General features: G+C 36.5%; 1 pseudogene; it reads left to right on the top strand.

Annotated features, from left to right (window-relative positions):
- Nucleotides 1-216: 216 nt before the first annotated feature.
- LOC139786113 (putative nuclease HARBI1) lies at nucleotides 217-3,014 on the top strand (annotated as a pseudogene).
- The last annotated feature ends 5,333 nt before the right edge of the window (nucleotides 3,015-8,347 follow it).

Consider the following 8,347-nt stretch of genomic DNA (forward strand, 5'->3'; position numbering starts at 1 on the left):
CTGAAACCGGAGTTTCGCGTTGTCACCACGCGAGGTCTCCAATATCAGTTCGGCCTTTGCTTTAGTTGACAGAGTTGACATTACCGACGTCGAGGAAGTTCGGCCTTAGCTTTAGCATCCCCTTAACGTATCGAACTTTCATTAATTGGTATCGATTGGTGGTCGTTTGGTGGTCGTTTGGTGGTTTTAGTCTAGTCAGATCGTTTGGTGGTTAGTCGTTTTCCTGTAAAATAAAAATGGGGCCCGTATTCAGAACGCGCTTACAACGATGTTAGCGCGAGATGTTAGCGTTCTTATTAGCGCGCGTATTCACAACGCAATGATAGCAGCGCTCTGTTAGAGAAAATCGATAATCACGCGAGTTTAGAGCAAAATTGCTATTCAAAACCACTAATAAGTCTTATTACCCCCCGTTCCGTTTCACGCATGATGCGCGCATTGTCTATAGTAAACGTTACGTTTACTATAGACAATGCGCGCATCATGCGTGAAACGGAACGGGGGGTTAAAAGCGTGCTAACATATTGATATCTTAGCAGCGCGCGATAAAAGTGGTCAGGGGCATGTATAAGATATTACTAACAAGTTGTGCCAGATATTTATAATAAAAAGAAAATGGAATACATTCGTGCAATTAACGAAATACGGGAAGTGCGGGATGTTGTGCAAATAGGAGAAAGGATGCCGCAAGTTTTTCGTCACAGGATAGATCCATTCGAAAGATTTAATGATATTCAATTTCGGAATCGCTACAGACTGTCAAAAGAAGCAGTGCGATTTGTGATAGGCTTAGTTGAAGAAAGGTTATCTTCTCAAGCAGGGCATGAGAAGGATGTGTCATCAGCGTTACAAGTGTTGATTGCTTTACGATTTTACGCCAAAGGATGCTATCAGACGGAATTAGGTTTGTATTATTTAATTTAATTAATATTCTGTATATGGTTAAGTTATTAGATGATTTTTTATAAAAGTAAAAAATAGAAAAATAAAATTTATATAAATTATTTGCTAAATAATTTAGCAAGGATGCTATCAGACGGAATTAGGCTTGTATTATTTAATTTAATTAATATTCTGTATATGGTTAAGTTATTAGATGATTTTTTATACAAGTAAAAAAATAGAAAAATAAAATTTATATAAATTATTTTGTAAAATTTATATAAATTATTACATAATATTTATATATCAAAATAGAGGTGATCTGCATGGATGGGTATCACAGCCAACAGTATCCAGAATTGTGGCAAAAGTATCGAAAGCCATCGCAGCTCATCTGCCACACTTTGTACATTTTCTAAATATAATGGAAGCCTTGCAAATGGAATTTTACAACATAGCCGGTTTCCCACAAGTTGTTGGATGCATTGATTGTACTCATATACGTATTAAATGCCCCAACCAAGAACGAGCTATGTTGTACATAAACCGGGAAGGCTTCTATTCTATAAATGTGCAGGTGGTTTGCGATGCACAGCGTCGAATTCTAGATATTGTTGCCAGATGGAGAGGCAGTGCTCATGACTCCCGAATATGGAACTCAAGTCGTCTGAAGGAGGAGTTTGAGGTAATTATAATTATATAGAGTCTACACAATTATATTCATAACGAATATTTACCATAATAAATATTTATATCTCTAATTATATTACAAGAATAATATTTACATAACAAGAAACTCATATATGTTATTTATATTACAGGAAAGCAGAATGACAGGAATATTGTTAGGTGATGCAGGTTATCCTTGCAGACCATATCTGTTAACACCTTTTCTACAGCCTCAAACTGATACTCAAAATAGATATAATTAGGCCCATATTCGCACTCGTCTTATTGTCGAAAGATGTTTTGGCGAATGGAAAGGGATGTTTAGAGCACTACAAAACAATATGCAGATTAATCTGGAGACAGCAAAGGTTGCAATTATTGCTATGGCAATTCTCTTCAACATACGGAAACGATTCAACAACTTCGAATATGGTAAGCATATCTTAAATAAAAAACATATTAAAAAGATCCTAATTATAATGTAAAAATATTATATTAAGAAATATTACATTAAGAATAAATGTACATATATTAACATATATATATGCGTAAATGAAACTCATTCAAGTATAACATTACTGCATTTATAATATGATATGCTTTTGTTACAGAAATTGATGATGAGGAAAACCAAAGCGATGAAGAGCAACCTGCTGCTGTTCCATATGCAACAGAACGACCTGGCGCAGCATTCCGTTTGGATTTTGCACAACGGCATTTTGGCTGATCAGTTCTTGCAACGTTAACATCATATTTCTTATTGCAACTGCTTGAAAATTGTCTTCTTCAAGAGAAAGACAAGATATCACAACATGATCATGTTCACAGTTAATTTCAAAAATAATTTTATTTAATATTTACTCCATATTTACTCCTATTATTTAATATGTACTCCATTATAAACTACATTTTTCTTAAACAATTTTCTTATCTTATTTTCTATATCTTAATATTGTGTTATCATTATAATATTTTGTTCATATAAAAACTAATATATTTATGCCTATATATTTGTCAATGTTTGTCATTTATATTACATTATTTAAATTCTCTAATTTTTTATTTAATTCTATCTTTAAAAGTTTTATTTTTAATTGTTGCACTTTTTTTCTCTTCTATTAATTCTAAATTCTTATTGTGTTCAAAATTTCTAAGAGTTTTAATTTCAATTCGTGTTCAATTTTGTTTCGCTCATCTTCTTTACCCAGTTTTTCTTCATGCAAGTGAAACATTGCTTCTTCAAATGCTGACATTTCTTTTTTCTTTCGCTTTACATAAACATTATCCTCTGTGGGGTTATTGGACACCTGTACTTCATCCGTCGTTTCTTCAAATGGTTCTGCAGCAGGTACTAAGATTCTAAATCAAATAATTACAAATAAAGTCTGATAAAAATACTATTTATAAATTAAATATAAATTTGCAGAGAATGTAGGAATTAACAATAAAGATTATTAATATTATGTATTTTTAATATTTATATTCCTTATGCACTATATAATTTTTAATATTTATATTCCAATGTACTATATATTTTTCTTACCCTGTATTGGGATCCAGCAAATAGTTTTCTGTATTTTGTTCTGATTGCTGTATATTACATATCGGCCTCTATATAAAAGTAGAGAAAATTATAAATATATTTTATTTTGTATATTTTGAAGTGCAGCAAGAAATATAAAACTTTACCGTTCCATCGGAATCAAACATATTTTCGTCTTCCTCGAAATCTTCTGGTACAATTTCCCTTAACATATCATCCAAAGGGGTAAGCTCTGGACTATACGGACCACCACCAGTACGGTGTAATGATCTTTTATGCGCTGCATAATTTTTCTTTGCTTGCATTTTCCATCGTTGATATGCACCGCGTACCTCCTTCCAATCGCGTGCAATTCCTCTTGAGGAAAGGGTGTTGGCAATTATTTTCCATTTCTCCTGCCGAAGATTTTTATTTTTCATATTGTAGAATTGCTCTTATCTTCCAGAATACATTTATTCTGGAAGATAAAATCAATTATTGCTTTTTTCTCATCAGCAGTGAAATTTTCCTTCCTTTTATCGGCCATTTCTAAAAGAAAGAACACTTATATTTATGAATTATACATGAATAAGATTTGACTAACAATAAGTAATGTAACAAATAATAATGATAATATGTAAAGAAATGTACTTACTCTGTATTGTACACACTGTGATAATGTCAGCGAATAGTTGAACATCGCAGTTGTACTTCGCGCGCGAGTGCCACGAGTGACTCTTGCCGCATCCACATAACGCGATATGAAAAGAGCCAATAGCCACATATTGCACGGTACCGAGCACTGTTATTGGTTGTTATCGCGTGTTTAGGTAAGGGCGCTCTGTTCTTGCGTTCTGAATACGAGCGCTAACAAACTCATCTACGACCGCTGTTACACGGCGCCGTTAATCGGGTTTAATAACATCGGTAGTTCTTAGACTAGCCAATCACACTCATTCTTCAGAAGAAGGGAATAGCTGTGATTTGTCAGCCTAAGAACTACCGATGTTATTAAACCCGACGTGTAACAGCGGTCGTACATCTCGCGTATTTAGAAGCGTAGATGTGAGCGAACGTGTTAGCGCGTTCTGAATACGGGCCTGGGTGTGAAGTTAGGGCCTGAGCAGAATAGCTGACTTATAATTTTAAGACAGTGTTTTATGCTTTAGATCTTTGTTTTTAGCAACGCACAATACTGTCTTATGTCTCAAGTCTTACAATGTTGACACTTTGTACACTCGTTTAAGACTTGAGACACAAGACAGTATTGTGCGTTGCTAAAAACAAAGATTTAAAGCATAAAACACTGTCTTGAAATTATAAGTCAGCTATTCTGCTCAGGCCCTTAGCCGGACAATTTTTATTTTTTAACCAATTTAACTTTATTACAGCTCATTCGACGCGGAATCGTTTGGTGGTCACAAATATCCAAACTAGAACGTTTGGTGGTCAACCGTTTTCCCAGAAAATAGAAAAAACTGTATGCGCATAATGTCGGACGTATCACTCCGTGCCATTAGCCGGAAAAATTATATTTATCAACCAAATTGACTTTGATAGGGCTCATTCGACGCGGAATCGTTTGGTGGTCACGAATATCGTCATTTAAACGTTAGGTGGTCAATCGTTTTCCTAAAAAATATAAAAAACCGTATGCCCACGCCATTGGTCGTATGACTCCGTGAAATTAGCTGGATAAATTATATTTATCGATCAAATTGACTTTGATAAGGCTCATTCGACGCGGAATCGTTTGGTTATCCTTTATGGAAAAATACACTCAACTTTTGGTGTTAACCGTTAAAAAAACACCATAGAAAAACCCTTAAAGTTGGGTGTGATTTCGGACCGTCAATGACTACGTTTACACGGCCCGATTTACGCCGAAGTTATAACAATCGATGTTATAACTACTGACGTTAAATGCCATGTAAACGCTCTTTTACGACGAAGTTACTACATCGATGTAGTAAGCAAGTGCGGCCATGACACCTAACGAGGCCCTTTGAGAGTAGCGACTCGCGCGTCGCGCCATCTAATGTGAAACGATCGGGCGTTGTACATCCAACGATGAGGATCAATCTCCAACCTACACTAAACATTGAGGCTTAATTCCCAACCTACACTTATCATTGAGAATAAACTCCCAATAAACACTCATCATTGAGGATTCAACCCACAATTTACCTAAACCTTAATGGTCAACACTCAATCTACACCTAAATTTAAGTGTTGACACTTAACTTTGATGACAAACACTAAACTTACGCCCAAATTTGAGTGTTAACTCTCAATTTGGGTGTTAACCATCAAAGTTGAGTGTATTTTTTCATAAGGGTAGTCACAAATATCGTCATTAAAACGTTTGGTGGTCAATCGTTTTCCCAGAAAATAGAAAAAACCGTATGCGCATAATGTCCCACACGGAACATAACATCCATTAGACGTCCACACAACCTCCATAGCTCCATGCGACCTCTAACTCCACGGTGGACGTCAGATAGATCTCTAATAGAGATCCATACTGTCTCCATTATAGATATCTTCTACAAATCCATAATGGACATCCATTAGACGTCTATTATGGATGTATAATAGATTTATATACATAATGTTTCTAACAGATCAATATTTAAATTTTATAAGTAAATTTAAATTTTTAGATAATCTAAAATTATTAATTTTTATACAATTTTTAGAAGTATTACGTTATATACATAGATTAACCATAGATGTTTAATGGAGCTCTGATGGATAATTAATAGACGTTAACTAAACGTTTAATGGAGCTTTGGTGTATATCTAACGACGCGACCGTGAGCGTTAGTAACGCGCACTGCCGCGACGCAGCTACTATGCGCTAGTACTTTCTCGTAATAAAAAACATTACGTGCTAGTATAAGAGGCGAGCCTGTGAGAGGCCTGACTGCGATAATTCTTTGCTGCAGATCATCTGAAGTGATACCTCAGGTATCACATAGCAGGAGTCTGCGAAGCAATTTTTGATAATTTGTTGGATACAACTTATAAATAATTATCTAATTTGTTGTATTTCACGGAGTCATACGACCAATGTCGCGGGCATACGGTTTTTTTTATTTTTTAGGAAAACGATTGACCACCAAACGATTCCGCGTCGAATGAGCCCTATCAAAGTCAATTTGATTGATAAATATAATTTTTCCTGTTAATGGGCGCGTTCAGCAGACCAAGCTGTTGAGTAGCAGTCGAACGTGATTGGCTCTTACTTTTAGAACCAACCAATCAACGCAGAGTGTTGATAAGACGACACTCAATAGTTGTGTCTGCTGAACGCGGCCATTGACACATTGCAGAATGATACGTCCGACATTTATGCGCATACGGTTTTTTCTATTTTCTGGGAAAACGATTGACCACCAAACGTTCTAGTTTGGATATTCGTGACCACCAAACGATTACGCATCGAATTACGATTAAGCCGTAATAAAGTTAAATTGATTAAAAAATAAAAATTGTCCGGCTATACTTCACATCCAAAATTTTATTGTTATTTTACAGGAAAACAACTAACCAAACGATCTGACTAGACTATCAAAGACCACCAAACAACCACCAATCGATATCCAATTAATGAAAGTTCGATACGTTGAAGTTGTCCGGCCAACTTCACAGAGCTGGTGTATTCGTATGTACTTGGCCGGAAATGAACGTTTTTTTAAAGAATCTCTATATGAAATCGTTTGTATTTCGTATGAAAACTTTTGAAGTGCAATTGAAAAGGTTTGTGAGTCATTTGTTTAATTGTAATTAATTATTTATTTTTACACCATGCATTTAGCCGAAATAGATAAATTAATAAAAGTTTTTATATGGAATCGTATGTTTTTATATGGATTTGTATTTTGTATGAAGAGTTATGAAGTGTGATTAAAAAGATTTGTGAGTCACCCAGGTAATTTTAATTAAATATTTATAAACTCGGTAATTATAGCCGAAATACAGATTTTCAGTTATTCATGTTGAAAGAAGAAAACGCTGTTCCCGAAGTTCCATTGACTGTCGCATCACCTACATATTTGAAAATTTTGGCAAATCGCCAAAACACACGTAACACGGTATGCCCCACAGATCGAATGTTTTAAATTAAATTAAAAAGTTGAAAAGAGATATCACTGTGGCAAACCCAACAAGGTCAATAAAAAATGATACAAACATTTTTTTATATTATATATTGTGTATATTGATGGTAAATCAAAATAATAATGTGTGAAATAATACTGCTAGTTTTCACAATGCTAGAAACATATGGAGGGGTAAAAGCCATAGTAATGTAAGTGTTGAGGATAGAAATCGAAATTCCGTTCGCGAGAGAGGAATTGTTGGGTGCCGTATCTCTCTCAACGGCCCTGATCGCAGAGGCTGAGCTCTCGATCTGAGACAACGGCCCTGCCACGAAGCGTCGCCCAATAACTCTTCGCTCCCGTTCAATTTATGCGAACTCATGCGAGTCATGCGCACGCGTTCATGTAATCCGCACCGCGGTTCGATCACGGATCGATACGATTCGTCCCCCTCTGTAACGCACACGGCGTCCCCGCCAAGCAATCCTGTACTGACAATGATTGTCTCCGCGAAAAGACAGAATTGTCACAGAACTTGAGCCGAAAGGTCGACAAACCGTTCGCCGCGACCAGCATCCTCGATCGATCGCCGCGCGAAACGGAGGTCATACGCTCCACCAGCCGTCTTCAACGGGGAAGTGGACGACCTCAGTGAGCGAGAACGTGATTCTCCTCACCGACCTGTCGAATCAAGCGCTCGTCTCCGAACGAGGCCACGCGCCGCGAGACGCCGCGAGTTCGTGCACGGGACTCTCTCAGCCTTCCGCGCGGTGAGATCACGCCTCTCACAGTGTCTATAAAGGACAACTCTGTATCTCTGCTGTAATTAAATATTATACCAACAACGAAACGACTGCAATAAATTCGCCAACACTCCTCGCCGATCTCTGAAGCACGCTTCGCGCCCTTGGCAGGGCGAACTCCGGCAAACCTTCGTGTCCCGAGGCTTCCTCGGCCGAACCCGAAACAGTAAGTCAAATTTTTTAAAATATTTACTCGTGTGCTTAGATGCAATCTATACAATACATAATATATATATATATATATATATATATATAAAATTTGACTTACACCACTATGGCTTTTACCCCTCCATATGTTTCTATCATGACCTTCGGGAATACTAGCGCCTTCTTCTTTTAACATGAATAACCAAAAATCTATATTTCGG

This window comes from Temnothorax nylanderi, unplaced genomic scaffold, assembly GCF_030848795.1.
Source record: "Temnothorax nylanderi isolate EJ_2023f unplaced genomic scaffold, tnyl_v1.0 TNYL_tig0958_pilon, whole genome shotgun sequence".
NCBI lineage: Eukaryota > Metazoa > Arthropoda > Insecta > Hymenoptera > Formicidae > Temnothorax > Temnothorax nylanderi.